At 49.1% G+C, this 20671-nt stretch overlaps 1 long non-coding RNA gene across 1 annotated transcript; it reads right to left on the minus strand.

Annotated features, from left to right (window-relative positions):
* Positions 1–782: 782 nt before the first annotated feature.
* On the minus strand, positions 783–20466 carry LOC138657708 (uncharacterized). Its single transcript, XR_011317148.1, has 3 exons — positions 20364–20466; positions 3576–3666; positions 783–867 (listed from the first exon to the last, which is right to left on the minus strand). It is a non-coding gene; the product is annotated as an uncharacterized lncRNA (long non-coding RNA).
* Positions 20467–20671: the final 205 nt, after the last annotated feature.

Consider the following 20671-nt stretch of genomic DNA (forward strand, 5'->3'; position numbering starts at 1 on the left):
CACACATAGCGAGATCGCTAGCGAGATCGCTGCTGAGTCACAAGTTTTGTGACGCAACAGCGATCTCAGTAGCGATCTCGCTATGTGTGACACGTACCAGCGATCAGGCCCCTGCTGTGAGATCGCTGGTCGTGTCGGAATGGCCTGGGCCATTTTTTGATCGTTGAGGTCCCGCTGACATCGCTGAATCGGCGTGTGTGACGCCGATTCAGCGATGTCTTCGCTGGTAACCAGGGTAAACATCGGGTAACTAAGCGCAGGGCGGCGCTTAGTAACCCGATGTTTACCCTGGTTACCATCCTAAAAGTAAAAAAACAAACGCTACATACTTACCTATCGCTGTCTGTCCTCGGCGCTCTGCTTCTCTGGTCTGGCTGTGAGCGCCGGAAAGCAGAGCGGTGACGTCACCGCTCTGCTTTCCGGCCGCTGTGCTCACAGCCAGACCAGAGAAGCAGAGCGCCGAGGACAGACAGCGATAGGTAAGTATGTAGCGTTTTTTTTTTTTTTACTTTAACGATGGTAACCAGGGTAAACATCGGGTTACTAAGCGCGGCCCTGCGCTTAGTTACCCGATGTTTACCCTGGTTACCGGGGACCTCGGGATCGTTGGTCGCTGGAGAGCGGTCTGTGTGACAGCTCTCCAGCGACCAAACAGCGACGCTGCAGCGATCCGGATCGTTGTCGGTATCGCTGCAGCGTCGCTATGTGTGACGGGGCCTTTAGTCTGATCTAACGATGTACACGATTTATCAAAGTTTGATGCATTTTAAGGGTATATCCACAAAATTACTTTTTCATCCAGGTCCGTCCTCACTCTTGCTGTTCAAATGTTCAGGCTTCTGATCACCATTTAACGGCTTTAGGTTTCTAAAAATACAGAGTAGTTAAATGAATTGATTTGACCATTTTCCAGGTGATTCCCACTCTGACACTCTATACGTTACAATCAGAGGCGTAGCTAGGGGTTCAGCCTAGGGGGGGCGAGACATCTGAGTGGGCCCCTAACCTCTGATTACAACTATGGTGATGCACCCTTAGGCCGGCGTCACACTTGCGAGTTTTACGGACGTAAGAGCGCAGAAACTACGTCCGTAAAACTCGCAAAAAATACGGCACAATTATTCTCTATGCCCCTGCTCCTATCTGCCGTATTAAACTGATCCGTATTATACGGCTTTCTACGGCCGTAGAAAATCGCAGCATGCTGCGTTTGTCACCGTATTGCGCAAATAAAACGTCAATGAAAGTCTATGGAAGCCCCAAAAATACGGATTCCAGACGGACCAGCAGTGTGACTTGAAAGGAATACGCAGCGCTGTTAGAGAGAAAAGCCGGTAATTCAATTACCGGCTTTAGCTTTCTCCTTCCTAAACCCGACATGATATGAGACCTGGTTTACATACAGTAAACCATCTCATATCACCATTTTTTTGCATATTCCACACTACTAATGTTAGTAGTGTGTATGTGCAAAATTTGGCCGTTCTAGCTAGTAAAATAAGGGGTTAAATGGCGGAAAAAATTGGCGTGGGCTCCCGCACAATTTTCTCCGCCAGAGTAGTAAAGCCAGTGACTGAGGGCAGATATTAATAGCCTGGAGAGGGTCCATGGTTATTGCCCCCCCCCCCCTGGCTAAAAACATCTGCCCCCAGCCACCCCAGAAAAGGCGCATCTGGAAGATGCGCCTATTCTGGCACTTGGCCACTCCCTTCCCATTCCCGTGTAGCCGTGGGATATGGGGTAATGAAGGGTTAATGCCACCTTGCTATTGTAAGGTGACATTAAGCCAAATTATGACACCTATCCATTATTAATCCAATACTAGTAAAGGGTTAAATAAAAAAAAACACACACATTATTAAAAATTAATTTATTGAAAAAATCACAAAAGCTGTTGTATTAATTTATTCTACTCTCAATCCACTCACTGAAGACCCTCGCTCTGTAAATAAAAAAAAATAATAAACCAACAATATACATACCTTCCGAGGATCTGTAAGGTGCAACGATGTAGATCCATCTGAAGGGGTTAAAATATTTTGCAGACACGAGCTCCGCTAATGCAGGATGCTCATTTCTGCAAAACCCCGGCGAATGAAGCTAAATATAGATCAATGAGCTATATTTAGCTTCATTTGCGGTGAGGCGCCCTCTGTTGGCTGTTCCTAGATCGTGGGAACTTTCTTAGAAAGCTCCCTGGCTCGAGTTCATATGAGGACAGCCAGCAGAGGGCGCCTCACCGCAAATGAAGCTAAATATAGCTCATTGATCTATATTTAGCTTCATTCGCCGGGGTTTTGCAGAAATGAGCATCCTGCATTAGCGGAGCTCGTGTCTGCAAAATATTTTAACCCCTTCAGATGGATCTACATCGTTGCACCTTACAGATCCTCGGAAGGTATGTATATTGTTGGTTTATTATTTTTTTTTATTTACAAAGCGAGGGTCTTCAGTGAGTGGATTGAGAGTAGAATAAATTAATACAACAGCCTTTGTGATTTTTTCAATAAATTAATTTTTAATAATGTGTGTGTGTTTTTTTATTTAACCCTTTACTAGTATTGGATTAATAATGGATAGGTGTCATAATTGACGCCTCTCCATTATTAATTTGGCTTAATGTCACCTTACAATAGCAAGGTGGCATTAACCCTTCATTACCCCATATCCCACCGCTACACGGGAATGGGAAGAGAGTGGCCAAGTGCCTGAATAGGCGCATCTTCCAGATGTGCCTGTTCTGGGGTGGCTGGGGGCAGATGTTTTTAGCCAGGGGGAATCCTATAACCATGGACCCTCTCCAGGCTATTAATATCTGCCCTCAGTCACTGGCTTTACTACTCTGGCGGAGAAAATTGTGCGGGAGCCCACGCCAATTTTTTCCGCCATTTAACCCCTTAATTTACTAGCTAGAACGGCCAAATTTTGCATAGACACACTACTGACAGTAGTGTGGAATATGCAAAAAAAATGGTGATATGAGATGGTTTACTGTATGTAACCATGTCTCATATCATGTCGGGTTTAGGAAGGAGATAGGAAAAGCCGGTAATTGAATTACCGGCTTTCTGCTATCTCGCGCTGTATGAAGCAATAATATATATATATATATATATATGTGTCTACTGACATATATATATAGAGAGAGAGAGAGAGACAGTATATATGTTTGGTTTTTTTTAACACATGGATCCCTTGTATAGCAGTATGTCGGTTTTGCAAGCCTGCGCTAAAAACACGCATTACGGCTGCCATACGGATTACATACGGAGGATGCCATGCGCAAAAAACGGTGACACACCCTGCCTACGGAGGAGCTACGGACCACTACTTTCGGGACTTTTCAGCGTATTACGGCCGTAATATACGGACCGTATTTTCATACGCTGTGTGTGACGCCGACCTAATAGCGGACATAGGAGAACGTCAGCAGATGATCCTGCTGCAACTAAAAAAAAAAAATCATCTCCACAAGACCAATACTGATATTACCGCCATATTGTGACCATATGGGGTAGATACCAGTCCTACAAAGCATACAAGTGATAACAGCACAGTTACAGATGATGACTTACCACTGACGTTCTTTCTGATGGAATCGTTCACTTTTCCCGCCTTTTCCATCTGGTCCAGACCGACATGGCGACTTCTCCACCCAGGACTCGTCTGCAGAAATTACAACAAAGACACATTTCACTTCTCATATTCCAGCCATCACCATCTATTCCCAACCTGCACAAACCCCTCATCCTGCTGATACCCCAATACTGAGCCGCTGTTGCCGTATGTGTCCCTATTACTGCCCCTGATACCCCAATACTGAGCCTCTGCTGCCGTATGTGACCCTATTACTGCCCCTGATACCCCAATACTGAGCCGCTGCTGCCGTATGTGTCCCTATTACTGCCCCTGATACCCCAATACTGAGCCGCTGCTGCCGTATGTGTCCCTATTACTGCCGCTGATACCCCAATAATGAGCTGCTGCTGCCGTATGTGTCCCTATTACTGCCCCTGATACCCCAATACTGAGCCGCTGCTGCCGTATGTGTCCCTATTACTGCATCTGATACCCCAATACTGAGCCGCTGCTGCTGTATGTGTCCCTATTACTGCCCCTGATACCCCAATACTGAGCCGCTGCTGCCGTATGTGTCCCTATTACTGCACCTGATACCCCAATACTGAGCCCCGGCTGCCGTATGTGTCCCTATTACTGCTCCTGCTGTGTGGTACAAATGCAATGCTCCTCATACTGCATCACATAGGAATGCCACCACTGTGCCCTTACATAGTACAATGTCTCCTTTGTGCTCTCACAGTAGCCCCAAACTCTTTACAGGCCCCCCACAGTAGTCCCCACACTGTATATAGGCCCCTACAATGTATGATGGCCCGACAGCAACCTTCAAACTGTATAGTGACCCGTGCGTTAGCTCCCACACTGTATGACTCCTGCCTTAGGTCCCACGCTGTGTAACGGCTCCCACATTATCTACCACACTATATAATGACCCCTCCATTAGCTTCCACACTGTATAATGACCCCTGCATTAGTGTCCATGCTGTATAATGACCCCTCCATTAGTGTCGACGCTGTATAATGACCCCTGCATTAGCTTCCACGCTGTATAATGGAACCCGCTGTAGCTTCCACTCCTTGGATTCTGGTCACTGTCTGTCCTTCTCTGGGGGCTGATACTTGTACAGCACTGAAATATATGACAAAGACATAAATAGAAGAAACAGCCAGTGGGTGTGTATAGAGGCCATCATATGGGTATAGCTCCCTGAATGTGTCCAGGTAACCCTAAAGGAATACTCTTGTCTGGACAAGACCCCAAAGAGGGAAATGGAAATGAGGGAATCAGAAAAAAAGAGGGGGAGGTAGAATATTACCCATCTAAAGAAAAAAGTACACCCCCTGGCTCTTCTGTTCCTTTTTCCTCTTCTCCCCCTTGGGGATCTTGTGGTCTAGACTGAGTATATGTAAATGGACCCGCACCTGTTGTGAATTCTGTGGCTGAGTTCACTTCTGTGGTCACAATTGGTATTGCAGTCTCTGGGCTTCCTCCCTCAGGTGTTTTGGTGAGCTCGTTGGCTGCCTTGCTATTTAGCTCCACCTGAGTCTGTCTTCCTTGCTCCTTGTCAATGTTCCAGTGTTGGATCTGAGCTACTGCATCTTTCTTTGGGCCTGCTGCTCTGCTAGATAAGTGCTTCTAGTTTGTTTTCTGTTTTTTCTGTCCAGCTTGCTATTATCTTTTGCTGGAAGCTCTGAGAAGCAAAGGGGTGCACCGCCGTGCTGTTAGTTCGGCACGGTGGGTCTTTTGCCCCTTTGCGTGGTTTTCGTTTTAGGGTTTTTTGTAGACTGCATAGTTCTCTTTGCTATCCTCGCTCTGTCTAGAATATCGGGCCTCACTTTGCTGAATCTATTTCATTCCTACGTTTGTCTTTTCATCTTGCTAACAGTCATTATATGTGGGGGGCTGCCTATTCCTTTGGGGTATTTCTCTGAGGTAAGTCAGGCTTGTATTTCTATCTTCAGGCTAGTCAGCTCCTCAGGCAGTGCCGAGTTGCATAGGTAGTGATAGGCGCAATCCACTGCTGCTTATAGTTGTGTGAGGATAGATCAGGTACTGCAGTCTACAGAGATTCCACGTCTCAGAGCTCGTCCTATTGTTTTTGGTTATTGCCAGATCTCTGTATGTGCGCTGATTACTGCACGCTGTGTTGCCTGATTGCCAGCCATAACAGTACAAGGAGCCACACCAATGATTCCCAATAGAGGGAAAAAAGAAATCCTGACATCATTTTTTTTTCTTAGCTCTGTCTTCAGTCTTTTTTTTCCCCTAGACATTAGAGTGCTTCAGGACACAGCTGTGGACATGGATATTCAGGCTCTGTGCTCCTCAATGGATAATCTCGTTGTAAATGTACAAAAGATTCAAGATACTATTGATCAGAAATCGATGCTAGAACCAAGAATTCCGATTCCTGATTTGTTTTTTGGTGACAGAACTAAGTTCCTGAGCTTCAGAAATAATTGTAAGCTATTTTTGGCCTTAAAACCTCATTCTTCTGGTAATCCTATTCAACAGGTTTTGATTATTATTTCTTTTTTGCGCGGCGACCCACAGGACTGGGCGTTTTCTCTTGCACCAGGAGATTCTGCATTGAGTAATGTTGATGCATTTTTCCAGGCGCTGGGATTGCTTTACGATGAGCCTAATTCAGTGGATCAGGCTGAGAAAAATCTGCTGGCTTTATGCCAGGGTCAGGATGATGTAGAAGTATATTGTCAGAAATTTAGGAAGTGGTCAGTACTCACTCTGTGGAATGAATCTGCACTAGCGGCTTTGTTCAGAAAGGGTCTCTCTGAAGCTCTTAAGGATGTAATGGTGGGATTTCCTATGCCTGCTGGTTTGAATGAGTCTATGTCCTTGGCCATTCAGATCAGTCGTCGCTTGCGCGAGCGTAAATCTGTGCACCATTTGGCGGTATTGTCTGAGAGTAAACCTAAGCCTATGCAGTGCGACAGGACTATGACTAAAGTAGAACGGCAAGAACACAGACGTCTGAACAGACTGTGTTTCTATTGTGGTGATTCTACTCATGCTATTTCTAATTGTCCTAAACGCACTAGGCGGTTCGATAGCTCTGCCGTTATTGGTACTGTACAGTCCAAATTCCTTTTGTCCATTACCTTAATGTGCTCTTTGTCATCGTATTCTGTCATGGCGTTTGTGGATTCAGGCGCTGCCCTGAATCTGATGGATTTGGATTATGCTAAACGTTGTGGATTTTTCTTGGAGCCTTTGCGGTGTCCTATTCCGTTGAGAGGAATTGATGCTACACCTTTGGCCAAGAATAAGCCTCAGTACTGGGCCCAGCTGACCATGTGCATGGCTCCTGCACATCAGGAAGTTATTCGCTTTCTGGTACTGCATAATTTGCATGATGTGGTCGTGTTGGGGTTGCCATGGCTACAAACCCATAATCCAGTATTGGATTGGAACTCTATGTCGGTAACCAGCTGGGGTTGTCAGGGAGTACATGGTGATGTTCCATTTTTGTCTATTTCGTCATCCATTCCTTCTGACATCCCAGAGTTCTTGTCGGACTTTCAGGATGTATTTGAAGAGTCCAAGTCTGATGCCCTACCTCCGCATAGGAATTGTGATTGTGCTATCGATTTGATTCCTGGTAGTAAATTCCCTAAGGGTCGTTTATTTAATTTGTCCGTACCTGAACACACCGCTGTGCGCAGTTATGTGAAGGAGTCCCTGGAGAAGGGACATATTCGCCCATCGTCGTCACCATTGGGAGCAGGGTTCTTTTTTGTAGCCAAGAAGGATGGTTCGCTAAGACCGTGTATTGATTACCGCCTTCTTAATAAGATCACTGTTAAGTTTCAGTATCCCTTGCCATTGATTTCTGACTTGTTTGCTCGGATTAAGGGGGCTAGTTGGTTTACTAAGATTGATCTTCGTGGTGCGTATAATCTGGTGAGAATCAGGCAGGGAGATGAATGGAAAACGGCATTTAATACGCCCGAGGGTCATTTTGAGTATCTGGTGATGCCGTTCGGACTTGCCAATGCTCCATCTGTTTTTCAGTCTTTTATGCATGACATTTTCCGTGAGTATCTGGATAAATTCTTGATTGTTTACTTGGATGACATTTTGATCTTCTCAGATGATTGGGAGTCTCATGTGAAGCAAGTCAGAATGGTTTTCCAGGTACTGCGTGCTAATTCCTTGTTCGTGAAGGGATCAAAGTGTCTCTTCGGTGTGCAGAAAGTTTCATTTTTGGGGTTCATCTTTTCCCCTTCTACTATCGAGATGGATCCGGTTAAGGTTCAGGCCATCCAGGATTGGACTCAGCCGACATCTCTAAAAAGTCTGCAGAAATTCCTGGGCTTTGCTAATTTTTATCGTCGCTTCATCTGTAATTTTTCTGGCATTGCCAGACCATTGACCGATTTGACCAAGAAGGGTGCTGATTTGGTTAATTGGTCTTCTGCTGCCATGGAGGCTTTTCAGGAGTTGAAGCGTCGTTTTTGCTGTGCCCCTGTGTTGTGTCAACCTGATGTTTCTCTTCCGTTCCAGGTCGAGGTTGATGCTTCTGAGATTGGTGCAGGGGCGGTTTTGTCACAGAGAGGTTCTGGTTGCTCAGTGTTCAAACCATGTGCTTTCTTTTCCAGGAAATTTTCTGCTGCTGAGCGTAATTATGATGTGGGCAACCGAGAGTTGCTGGCCATGAAGTGGGCATTCGAGGAGTGGCGTCATTGGCTTGAGGGTGCTAAGCATCGCGTGGTGGTTTTGACTGATCATAAGAACCTTACTTATCTTGAGTCTGCCAAGCGCTTGAATCCTAGACAGGCCCGTTGGTCGTTATTTTTTGCTCGTTTTGATTTTGTGATTTCATACCTTCCGGGCTCTAAAAATGTGAAGGCGGATGCTCTGTCTAGGAGTTTTGTGCCCGACTCTCCGGGGTTATCTGAGCCGGCGAGTATCCTCAAGGAAGGAGTCATTGTGTCTGCCATCTCCCCTGATTTGCGGAGAGTGTTGCAGAAATTTCAGGCTAATAAACCTGATCGTTGTCCGGCCGAGAAACTGTTCGTCCCTGATAGGTGGACTAGTAAAGTTATCTCTGAACTTCATTGTTCGGTGCTGGCCGGTCATCCAGGAATCTTTGGTACCAGGGAGTTGGTTGCTAGATCCTTCTGGTGGCCGTCTCTGTCACGGGATGTGCGTGCTTTTGTGCAGTCCTGTGGAATTTGTGCTAGGGCTAAGCCCTGCTGTTCACGTGCCAGTGGGTTGCTTTTGCCCTTGCCGGTCCCGAAGAGGCCTTGGACACATATTTCGATGGATTTCATTTCTGACCTTCCCGTTTCTCAAAAAATGTCGGTCATTTGGGTGGTCTGTGATCGCTTTTCTAAAATGGTCCATCTGGTGCCCTTGGTTAAATTGCCTTCCTCCTCTGATTTGGTGCCTTTGTTCTTCCAGCATGTGGTTCGTTTACATGGCATTCCTGAGAATATTGTTTCTGACAGAGGTTCCCAGTTTGTCTCGAGGTTCTGGCGAGCCTTTTGTGGTAGGATGGGCATTGACCTATCTTTCTCCTCGGCCTTCCATCCTCAGACTAATGGCCAGACCGAACGAACCAATCAGACCTTGGAAACATATCTGAGATGTTTTGTTTCCGCTGACCAGGATGATTGGGTGTCATTTTTGCCGTTGGCTGAGTTCGCCCTTAATAATCGGGCCAGCTCGGCTACCTTGGTCTCTCCATTTTTCTGCAATTCTGGGTTCCATCCTCGTTTCTCTTCAGGACAGGTTGAGTCTTCGGACTGTCCTGGTGTGGATTCTGTGGTGGACAGGTTGCAGCAGATCTGGACTCAGGTAGTGGACAATTTGACCTTGTCCCAGGAGAAGGCTCAGCTTTTCGCTAATCGCAGACGCCGTGTGGGACCCCGACTTCGTGTTGGGGATCTGGTTTGGTTATCTTCTCGTCATATTCCTATGAAGGTTTCCTCTCCTAAATTTAAACCTCGTTTTATTGGTCCGTATAGGATTTCTGAGATTCTCAATCCGGTGTCTTTTCGTCTGACCCTCCCAGACTCCTTTTCCATACATAATGTATTCCATAGGTCGTTGTTGAGGAGATACGTGGCACCTATGGTTCCATCTGTGGAGCCTCCTGCCCCTGTTTTGGTAGAGGGGGAATTGGAGTATATTGTGGAGAAGATTTTGGATTCTCGTGTCTCTAGACGGAAACTCCAGTATCTGGTCAAATGGAAGGGTTATGCTCAGGAAGATAATTCCTGGGTTTTTGCCTCTGATGTCCATGCCCCAGATCTTGTTCGTGCCTTTCATGTGGTCGGCCTGGGGGTTCTGGTGAGGGTTCGGTGACCCCTCCTCAAGGGGGGGGTACTGTTGTGAATTCTGTGGCTGAGTTCACTTCTGTGGTCACAAGTGGTATTGCAGTCTCTGGGCTTCCTCCCTCAGGTGTTTTGGTGAGCTCGTTGGCTGCCTTGCTATTTAGCTCCACCTGAGTCTGTCTTCCTTGCTCCTTGTCAATGTTCCAGTGTTGGATCTGAGCTACTGCATCTTTCTTTGGGCCTGCTGCTCTGCTAGATAAGTGCTTCTAGTTTGTTTTCTGTTTTTTCTGTCCAGCTTGCTATTATCTTTTGCTGGAAGCTCTGAGAAGCAAAGGGGTGCACCGCCGTGCTGTTAGTTCGGCACGGTGGGTCTTTTGCCCCTTTGCGTGGTTTTCGTTTTAGGGTTTTTTGTAGACTGCATAGTTCTCTTTGCTATCCTCGCTCTGTCTAGAATATCGGGCCTCACTTTGCTGAATCTATTTCATTCCTACGTTTGTCTTTTCATCTTGCTAACAGTCATTATATGTGGGGGGCTGCCTATTCCTTTGGGGTATTTCTCTGAGGTAAGTCAGGCTTGTATTTCTATCTTCAGGCTAGTCAGCTCCTCAGGCAGTGCCGAGTTGCATAGGTAGTGATAGGCGCAATCCACTGCTGCTTATAGTTGTGTGAGGATAGATCAGGTACTGCAGTCTACAGAGATTCCACGTCTCAGAGCTCGTCCTATTGTTTTTGGTTATTGCCAGATCTCTGTATGTGCGCTGATTACTGCACGCTGTGTTGCCTGATTGCCAGCCATAACACGCACCCATATGTGATTTTCTATATGCACCTACTTGCTGTTTCTATTTTCTTCTGTCTGGCTATTTTTCATCTTAATATAGGGATTTTTGTGTGTACTCACCGTAAAATCCTTTTCTCCGAGCCACTCATTGGGGGACACAGGACCATGGGTTATGCTGCTGTCACTAGGAGGCTGACACTAAGCTGAGACAAAAAAAGGTTAGCTCCTCCCCTGCAGTATACACCCTCGTACTGGCTTCCAGACACCCAGTTTAGTGCAAAAGCAGTAGGATAGTAACAATATAACACGTAACATTAGAATATAACATGTCAAACAAACAGTCAAGATCAAAAAAACAAGATCACGAGCCGAAAGGCTACCAGGGTGGGTGCTGTGTCCCCCAATGAGTGGCTCGGAGAAAAGGATTTTACGGTGAGTACACACAAAAATCCCTATTTCTCCTTCGCCTCATTGGGGGACACAGGACCATGGGACGTCCCAAAGCAGTCCCTGGGAGGGAAACAATACAACCAAAATAACTCCGTGTACCATCTGACTACAAATGCGCAATGGCCGCCTGCAGGATGCGCCTGCCAAGGGCCGCGTCCGCAGAGGAGTGAATGTGAACATTGTAATGCTTTGTGAAAGTATGCAGGCTGGACCACGTTGCGGCCTTGCAAACCTGCTCCGCTGTTGCCTGGTGCCAGATGGCCCAGGAAGCACCCATCCACCGAGTGGAGTGAGCTCTAATCCCCGCCGGGATAGGACTGCCCCTGACCCGATAGGATTCCTGGATAGCAGATCGGATCCATCTGGCTATCGTGGATTTAGACGCAGCCAAACCCTTTCTGTGACCTTCCGGGAGCACGAAAAGGGCGTCCGATTTCCTGAAGTGAGCCGTTCTGGAAATGTACCTCCTGAGGGCCCTTACCACGTCCAGGGTATGGAGAGCTTTCTCGACCCTATGTTTGGGCTGCGGGCAAAAGGAGGGAAGAATGATGTCCTCATTGAGATGGAAAGATGAGACCACCTTCGGAAGAAATGCCGGAGAAGGACATAGGACTACCTTGTCCTGATGAAAGGCAAGGAAAGGAACCCGGCAGGATAAAGCGGCGAGCTCTGAAACCCTTCTGATGGACGTCACCGCTACCAGGAAGGCAACCTTCCAAGAGAGGACAGAGAGCGGAACGTCTTGAAGGGGTTCGAACGGAGGTTCCTGAAGAACCCCCAGAACCAAGTTGAGATCCCAGGTCTCTAGCGGCATCCTGTAGGGAGGAACCACATGGGAGACTCCCTGGATGAAAGTCTTGACCTGAAGGTTGGTGGCGATCCTACGCTGGAAAAGCACGGATAACGCTGAGATCTGACCTTTGAGGGAACTCAGGGCCAAACCGGAGTCCAGACCAGACTGAAGGAAATTCAAGATGCAAGGGATAGAGAAAACGAGCAGAGGGTGACCCCGGAGCCTGCACCATGAGAAGAAGGTTTTCCAGACGCGGTGGTAGATGGAGGCGGAAGACGCCTTGCGAGCACTTAACATGGTGGGGATGACCTGCTGAGAGAAACCGGCACGAGTTAGAATCCAGGTTTCAACAGCCACGCCGTTAAACGTAGGGCCCCTGAGCTCTGATGGTAGATCGGTCCTTGGCGAAGCAGGTCTGGGCGGTCTGGCAACCGCAAGGGAACGTCGGCTACGAGCTGAACGAGCTCCGCGTACCAAGCGCGACGAGGCCAGTCTGGGGCGACCAGGATGACTGGAACTCCCTCCGTCTTGATCTTTCGGATCACCTTCGGCAGTAAGGGAAGGGGAGGGAACACGTATGGGAGCTGAAATTGATGCCACGGAGAGATCAGCGCGTCCACTCCTATGGCCTGGGGATCCCGAGATCGAGCAATGAAGTTGTGGACTTTGGCGTTCAATCTGGACGCCATCAGATCCATGTCCGGGGTCCCCCAGCGAAGACAGATCTGGTGAAAAACCTCTGGGTGGAGTTCCCACTCCCCCGAGGCAAGGCCCTGGCGGCTCAGGAAGTCCGCCGCCCAGTTCTCGACTCCTGGAATGTGCACCGCAGAGATGATGGAATGGTTGGTTTCGGCCCAACGAAGGATGAGGGAGACTTCCTGCATCGCCGCCCTGCTGCGGGTACCCCCCTGGTGGTTGATGTAAGCCACCGCCGTGACGTTGTCCGATTGGACTCGTACTGGGTGACCCGCGAGCAGGGCGTGAAAGTGACTCAGTGCAAGTCTGATAGCACGAATCTCCAGGATGTTGATGGGGAGTTTGGATTCCCGAACTGTCCAGCGGCCCTGGGCAGAGTGGTGGAGGAACACCGCCCCCCAGCCAAGGAGACTGACGTCGGTAGTTACCACTAACCAGTGGATCGGGAGGAAGGACTTCCCCTGGAGAAGAGATGGGCCCAGGGTCCACCATACGAGAGATTGTCTGACCCGCGGGGACAGGGGACAAGGGCGGTCGAGAGATGAGATACTCCTGTCCCAGATGTCCAGCAAAGCCTGTTGCAAGGGACGGAGATGGAGTTGAGCAAAACAAACTGCTTCGATTGTGGCAACCATCTTCCCCAAAATCTTCATGGCGAACCGAATGGTTCGCGGGCGGGGGTGACAGAGCGTTCGGGCTCCCTTCTGAAGTGCTTGGGCCTTGGACCGAGGAAGCAAGACCAGACCCCTCGAAGTGTCCAGGATCATTCCCAGAAAGGAGATCCGACGGGCCGGAACGGGAGCGGATTTGTCCCAGTTGATCAACCAACCTAGGCGCGAAAGAGAATCCAGGGTAATGTGGACGCTTGACTCGCAGGCTTGAAAAGACGGGCCCTTTATGAGGAGATCGTCTAAGTAAGGTAACACGACGACTCCTCGAGAATGAAGGATGGCCATGACAGCCGCCATGACCTTGGTAAATACCCTGGGCGCCGTGGCGAGACCGAAGGGTAAGGCCGTGAACTGGAAGTGGTCCTCCCGAATGGCAAAGCGGAGGAACCTCTGATGAGACGGAAAAATCGGAATGTGAAGATAGGCATCCTTGATGTCTATCGAGGCCAGAAATTCCCCTCTTTCCATCGAAGAGATGACCGATCTGAGCGATTCCATCCTGAAGTGCCGGACTCTTACGCACTTGTTCAGGAGCTTCAGATCCAAAATGGGCCGCACTTTTCCGTCCTTCTTTGGCACGACGAAGAGGTTTGAGTAGAAACCTTTGAACCTCTCGTGTTCCCGGACCGGGACAATGACCCCGCTCTGGCGGAGGGAGTGGATGGCGCAAAGAAGGGCGCGAGCCTGAGCTGCCGAGCTGGGAAGACGAGAGGGGAAAAACCGAGTTGGAGGAGGAGAGGAGAACTCTATCTTGTAGCCTGACGATACCAGATCCCTGACCCATTCGTCGTGCACGACGGAGAGCCAGGCTTGCTGAAAAAGGAGCAGGCGTCCGCCTACTCTGATGGTATCGACTGGCGCCGTTCCCGAGTCATTGAGACGGGAATCTGGGAGGTCTGGACCCTCGGGATCTGGGTTGTCTCGGTTTCCCGCGCCAGGAAGGAATAGGCCTGAAGGAGGGACGAGCGTCTCTGTCAGTGCGAGCGGAACGGTCCGATCTGGGAAGACCAGTAGGATTGGACCAGGCTGGGCTGGTACGAAAGGGCCGAAAGCGAAAGTAAGGCTGGCGCTGGAAGGCCGCCTTGGGCCTCTGTTGGGGAAGGAACTTGCTCTTTCCCCCTGTGGCGTCGGAAATAAGCTGGTCAAGCTTTTCGCCGAAAAGACGCCCGCTTTGAAAAGGGAGGGAGATCAGAGATTTCTTAGAGGAGGAATCTGTGCGCCACTCCCTGAGCCAAAGAGCCCTTCTGATAGCGACGGCGTTGGAAGCCGCGGATGCTACGCAATTCGCCGCGTCGAGGGATGCGAACATCACATAATCGCTAGCCATGGCTAACTGCTTGGCTAGGTCTGCCATATCAGACGGGAGGTCCTGTTCGTTAATGGATTTCGCTAGAGCATCCGCCCAGGAGACCATAGCCTTGGACACCCAAGCCGCTGCGAAGGAGGGGGACAGGGAAGAGCCAGAGGCTTCATACACCGAACGAGCTAGCGAGTCTATCTGGCGTTCGGTGGGGCTCTTAATTGACGCGCCCTCCGGAACTGAAAGAAGCGTTTTAGAAGCTAGGCGTGAGACCGGCGGATCTACTAAAGGAGTATCCGTCCAGTCTTTCACGAGATCCGCTGAGAAGGGGTACTTAGATAGCAGATCCTTCTTACCCGTGAACCGCTTATCTGGATGCTCCCTGTGACGCCTGACTATATCCAGAAAGGCTGGATGAGAGGCAAAGGATTTGTGGGAACGTTTGGATCTGGTAAAAGAGACCGCGTGTTCCGGAGCGGAATTAGCGTCATCCTCCACCTTAAGAGCGTGATTGACTGCTACAATGAGGGAGTCGACCGTAGCTCTGAACTCCGGAGCCTCCGGGTCCAATGATACCTCGGACTCATGTTCAGAGTCGGGAACGCTGTGAGCCCCCAAAGAGGGTGAGCGAGAGGGGGAGCTGCCAGATTCTGAGCGGCGAGGAGAGCGTTCAGGAGAGGAAGGGCGGATCCGCTTTCGGGATGACCGAGCCTCTTTATGGAGAGAGCGGCCCCTGCTAACCGACGATTCCCCTGCTATGGAGGGATCTCTTAACGCCTGTAACGGGTTACCTCGTTCCCCGGGAGGATTTTGAATGGATTTGATGGCGTTGGCTAAAAAATCCACGGATTGAGAGAGAGAAGCGACCCACGGGGGGGGACTAGGTACGCCAGAGTCGGTGGCGGTGGAGGGCTCCTGGGCACATGGAGCATCGCAGGCAGAACAGAGGGGGGAACTTTGAGGCCTAGGAAGAGGGGCCTGACAGGTGGTACACGCAGAAAAAAAGGTCGTATGCACCTTAGAGGATTTTTTAGATCTAGTCTGCGACATGACTCTAATGCACAAGAAGCCACAGGGGCTATAATCTGGCTGACGATGTCTCCTTACCCCAGTCCTGTGTCCCGCTGTCCTGGGGAGCCGAGCTGTGAATCCAGAGATAGGGAACTAGCTGCACGTGGGCGCTGTGCCTCCGGGATGCGGCAGAGCTGGAGCTGCGGCGTGTATGTGAGGACCAAGATGGCCGCCGAGATCAGGGGAGAGATCTCGGCGGCTGCGAGAAGCGCCAGGGACCGGGGGGCGGCGCCGCCGATGACGCGCAGGAGTGGGCGGAGCCTATCGGCAGCGACCAGCGGCCAGGCCGAAGCCGGGGACTAAATTTGCGGCCCCGGCCCGGCGCGCGGCCGCAAAGGGCCGACGTCTCGGCCCACCATCTGCGCTGCAGCCCGCCAATGTGCCAAGTTGAGGAGGAGCCCTCCGGACCGCTGTGACCCCCCCATCCCCCACGGAACACTTACCCCTATGGAGGTGAGAGGAACCTTAGGTTGGCTGGGACGGTGCAGGGATTGGGAAGCCTCAATCCACCAGCCCCTGAGAGAGAGGGGTGGAGAGGAACCGTCCACCACCTGAGTCACACAGAACATTGGTGATGCAGTGTGGTCTGCACGGACGCCACGGGGATAGGGCCACTGTACAGCCGAGGGTAGAACCTGGTGGACAGGGCATATGTCCGGCAATAAAAAGGCCTGGCTGCAGAGGAGGATACTGGAGGAAAACACCAGTGCTCGTCTGTATAAAAAAAAAAAAGGGGAGATCGGGGCCCTTTTAGGGGAGAAACCGTCGCCCAAAAAATGTCAGCTCAGGCAGTGGCTCCCACGTCGCAGGAGAGGATACGGAGAGGTAAAACTCCCGTGCTCGCCTGTTGTTGGTTCGGGGGAGATCGGACCTTGAAAGGACCCGTCGCCCCCTTCGTCCGGAATAGATTAAAAAGAAAAAATTCGAGAAATTAAAAATCAGTGTGCCTCCTACGGACACTAAGCTTAAACTGGGTGTCTGGAAGCCAGTACGAGGGTGTATACTGCAGGGGAGGAGCTAACCTTTTTTTGTCTCAGCTTAGTGTCAGCCTCCTAGTGACAGCAGCATAACCCATGGTCCTGTGTCCCCCAATGAGGCGAAGGAGAAATATACTTACCCTGTAATGTCTTCACATCCTGTTCCGTCCAGATGTGTCCAGATCCCAGAATTCTAAGAGGCGGAAGTTCACCGACCACCATATTGGGACACCCAAGTGATGGGTGTCTCAATTTGGAAACTGTTTACGATACCAGCCTCTTGCGCGATACCACCAGCTGAACACCGTCCACCACACACACTGTATATGCCGTACGCACCACACACCCACTGTAAACGCCGTAGGCAGTACACACACACACTTTATACTCATCCTCTTGAGCGGTACCACCAGCGGAACACCGTTGCAAACATGCCACTGCCGGGATCAGCCGAATGACTCACTGACCGCCGCCATCTTTGTACAAGAGGAGCGCAGAGCACATGCGGTAGACAGGTCAGAGAAGAGAGCACAGACGGGGGAAAGAGAGAGTGGATAGGTGGGCGAGCACATGGGGGGGAGAGATTCTCAACGCTACAAAGCCTGACCCCATCGTGACATTACCGCCCTCCCAATGCGATAGCATCGGGTCTCCATATAGTAAATATATATTCATCCTCAACTTTTTTAATAAAAGGTTTTACCTTTTATTTTTCATATTTCGTGTTTTTTTATTTTTCGTGTTTACCACCTTAGATTTACTGATATGAAATCATGCAGACACTGGTCTGATAGGATCCTGACCCAGGCTACAGGATAGAACATATATATGGGTTGGGGTCTTATCAGACAAGTGAGATTATATACAGTGGGGCAAAAAAGTATTTAGTCAGTCAGCAATAGTGCAAGTTCCACCACTTAAAAAGATGAGAGGCGTCTGTAATTTACATCATAGGTAGACCTCAACTATGGGAGACAAACTGAGAAAAAAAAATCCAGAAAATCACATTGTCTGTTTTTTTAACATTTTATTTGCATATTATGGTGGAAAATAAGTATTTGGTCAGAAACAAAATTTCATCTCAATACTTTGTAATATATCCTTTGTTGGCAATGACAGAGGTCAAACGTTTTCTGTAAGTCTTCACAAGGTTGCCACACACTGTTGTTGCTATGTTGGCCCATTCCTCCATGCAGATCTCCTCTAGAGCAGTGATGTTTTTGGCTTTTCGCTTGGCGACACGGACTTTCAACTCCCTCCAAAGGTTTTCTATAGGGTTGAGATCTGGAGACTGGCTAGGCCACTCCAGGACCTTGAAATGCTTCTTACGAAGCCACTCCTTCGTTGCCCTGGCGGTGTGCTTTGGATCATTGTCATGTTGAAAGACCCAGCCACGTTTCATCTTCAATGCCCTTGCTGATGGAAGGAGGTTTGCACTCAAAATCTCACGATACATGGCCCCATTCATTCTTTCATGTACCCGGATCAGTCGTCCTGGCCCCTTTGCAGAGAAACAGCCCCAAAGCATGATGTTTCCACCACCATGCTTTACAGTAGGTATGGTGTTTGATGGATGCAACTCAGTATTCTTTTTCCTCCAAACACGACAAGTTGTGTTTCTACCAAACAGTTACAGTTTGGTTTCATCAGACCATAGGACATTCTCCCAAAACTCCTCTGGATCATCCAAATGCTCTCTAGCAAACTTCAGACGGGCCCGGACATGTACTGGCTTAAGCAGTGGGACACGTCTGGCACTGCAGGATCTGAGTCCATGGTGGCGTAGTGTGTTACTTATGGCAGGCCTTGTTACATTGGTCCCAGCTCTCTGCAGTTCATTCACTAGGTCCCCCCACGTGGTTCTGGGATTTTTGCTCACCGGTCATGTGATCATTCTGACCCCACGGGGTGGGATTTTGCGTGGAGCCCCAGATCGAAGGAGATTATCAGTGGTCTTGTATGTCTTCCATTTTCTAATTATTGCTCCCACTGTTGATTTCTTCACTCCAAGCTGGTTGGCTATTGCAGATTCAGTCTTCCCAGCCTGGTGCAGGGCTACAATTTTGTTTCTGGTGTCCTTTGACAGCTCTTTGGTCTTCACCATAGTGGAGTTTGGAGTCAGACTGTTTGAGGGTGTACACAGGTGTCTTTTTATACTGATAACAAGTTTAAACAGGTGCCATTACTACAGGTAATGAGTGGAGGAAAGAGGAGACTCTTAAATAAGAAGTTACAGGTCTGTGAGAGCCAGAAATCTTGATTGTTTGTTTCTGACCAAATACTTATTTTCCACCATAATATGCAAATAAAATGTTAAAAAAACAGACAATGTGATTTTCTGGATTTTTTTTTCTCAGTTTGTCTCCCATAGTTGAGGTCTACCTATGATGTAAATTACAGACGCCTCTCATCTTTTTAAGTGGTGGAACTTGCACTATTGCTGACTGACTAAATACTTTTTTGCCCCACTGTATATATATATATATATATATATATATATATATATATATACTAGATGGTGGCCCGATTCTAACGCATCGGGTATTCTAGAATATGCATGTCCACGTAGTATATTGCACAGCCCACGTAGTATGTTGCCCAGCCACGTAGTATATTGCCCAGCCACGTAGTATATAGCAGAGCCACATAGTATATTCTCCAGCCACATAGTATATTGCCCAGCACAGAGCCACGTAGTATAGAGACTTAAAAAACAAATAAACATATACTCACCTATAGCTCGTTGAAGTCCTGCTATACTCACCCTCCGCCGCCTTTCCCGCTTCTCTGGACGCTCCCGGGACCGCGCCATTGCAAGCGCACGCTTCCGCTCCCAGGGCTGGTGTGAGCAGGACCTATGATGACGTCGCGGTCACATGACCGTGACGTCACGGCAGGTCCTTGTCGTACACCAGCCCTGGGAGCGGAAGCGTGCGCTTGCAATGGAGCGGTCCCGGGAGCGTCCAGAGAAGCGGGAAAGGCGGCGGAGGGTGAGTATAGCAGGTTTTTTGTTTTTTTTAATTATTTTTAACATGACCTATTTTTACTATTGATGCTGCATAGGCAGCATCAATAGTAAATAGTTGGGGACACACAGGGTTAATAGCAGTGGTAGCGGAGCGCGTTACACCGCGGGCCGTTACCGCTGCCATTAACCCTGTGTGAGCGGTGAGCGGAGGGGATAATGGAGCGGGCGCCGGGCAGTGAGTGCAGGGGAGTAGGGGAGGGACTAATCGGACTGTGGCCGTCACTGATTGGTCGCGGCAGCCATGACAGGCAGCTGCCAAGACCAATCAGCGAATCAATAACCGTGGCAGAAGGACAGACAGACAGAAGTGACCCTTAGACAATTATGTATATAGATAGATATATATATATATATATATATATATATATATATATATGTATATATATATATATATATATATATATATATATATATACATATATACATTGACAAGACTGGTCAGTAATGTGCATTGAAAGACGTGACCCTGGCTGCAGGACCCCACACATGAGGATAGTTGACTCTTTCCCATATATGGTATATATAGGAAAGAGACATATTGTATATCCTCATCTGTGGGGTACTGCAGGCAGGGTCACTCACTCTATGAGTGCACATTACTGACCAGCTGCCATAAATCTTCAGTGCCTTAGTATCTGCAGATACAGCACAGGAATCCTGCTGGGTGTTGTCAGGAGAGCAGCAGAGTAGAGCAGAAGTGTGAGCTCTACTTACACCACTGTGTCCTGCTCCTCTCCAGTCTCACTGGAAAAAGATGCTCCTTCCTGTCTGCTCTGCAGCAGACATGGCATGCCCCCTCAGCCTGCAATGTGGGTGCGTCTGCAGAATACTGAGGCAGGCAGCTGTCAGGTACAGTGCTGGCCTGGAACTCAGCGTGCATCAGCATGGGGGGGGGGGGGGAGAATATGTTCTTCTCTCTTCAGCCACAGCCCACGGTAGTGCAGGGAGAGATCATGTCTCCCTCTTCTCTACCGCGGGCTGTGCACGCTGATATAATTAAGTGTAGCATAGCTCCAGGTGGG

This window comes from Ranitomeya imitator, chromosome 1, assembly GCF_032444005.1.
Source record: "Ranitomeya imitator isolate aRanImi1 chromosome 1, aRanImi1.pri, whole genome shotgun sequence".
NCBI lineage: Eukaryota > Metazoa > Chordata > Amphibia > Anura > Dendrobatidae > Ranitomeya > Ranitomeya imitator.